This window comes from Bison bison, unplaced genomic scaffold, assembly GCF_000754665.1.
Source record: "Bison bison bison isolate TAMUID 2011002044 unplaced genomic scaffold, Bison_UMD1.0 scf7180017864037, whole genome shotgun sequence".
NCBI classification, from domain to species: domain Eukaryota; kingdom Metazoa; phylum Chordata; class Mammalia; order Artiodactyla; family Bovidae; genus Bison; species Bison bison.
The window spans coordinates 9,340,619-9,341,512 of NW_011494609.1; the positions used below are offsets into that span (position 1 = coordinate 9,340,619).

General features: G+C 51.6%; 1 protein-coding gene across 1 annotated transcript in view; it reads left to right on the forward strand.

Moving 5' to 3' along the window:
• The window catches only part of RIPK4 (receptor-interacting serine-threonine kinase 4), a 33,274-nt gene that overhangs the window by 7,289 nt on the left and 25,091 nt on the right, over positions 1-894 (forward strand). The window lies entirely within an intron of this gene.

An 894-nucleotide genomic window follows, 5' to 3' on the forward strand; every position in this document is an offset into this window, starting at 1 on the left:
AGGCACTGCGGTTTGCTCCCGGCTTAGAAAAATTGCCGTGTGGGGATCTGGGCTTTGTGAGTGAGTTAGACTCCATTCGACTTACTTAGTAATTTACTTTGGAGCACAAATTGGTGGAAGACAGTAATTATTTCAGTCGGAAGCACTGGACTTGGCTTGGCCAGGCTTCCTCAGAGCCCTAGCACTTGAGAGTCGCTACCTGGCTTGGGCCTGGCGGTGGGTCCGGCGGGTGGCCCGGGAGCCTTGTTACAACACTCGGCGCTTTCTGGTCGCACACTGCCTTTTAGGCTGATTTCATTTCCAGACCAGGCCTCTGGGGAGCGGCCTTGCACTTACCCGCTTTGTGGCCGGGCCAGGGCGCCCTCCTAGACCCCGGTTTCTCCATCCAAAGCTGGGAGGATATCTGCTTGTTCCTCGGTAACAGGGGCGTTCAAATAAAGACAGTTGGAAAGGACCAGAGCTGCCCCAGTTAAATTCAGCCGGTGGATTATGGTCTGTGTGTACTTTTAGGGGAGAGGGAGGTGGGAGGAGAGTCTTGAGAAGCAGCTCTTTTTGGCTGGGGGTTGTTCACTGTTTATGGTTGCATTTTAATAATTTATAAGCTTTAGTTGAGTGCATCTAAATTACTTAGCCTTTGGTGAAGTTTGCATTCAACATGCAAGTTGTGTGGCATTTGTGGTTTGTATGGAGCCATGCCACACAATGCTTGTTGCAAAGTTGGGGCTCTTTGCAACCCCATGGACTATAGTCCACCAGACCCCTCTGTCCATGGAACTTCCCAGGCAAGAATACTGGAATGAGGTGTCATTTCCTACTTCAGGGGATCTTCCCCACCCAGGGCTCGAACCCAGTGTTTCTTGGGTCTTCTGCATTGACAGGCGGGCTCTTGGAGAG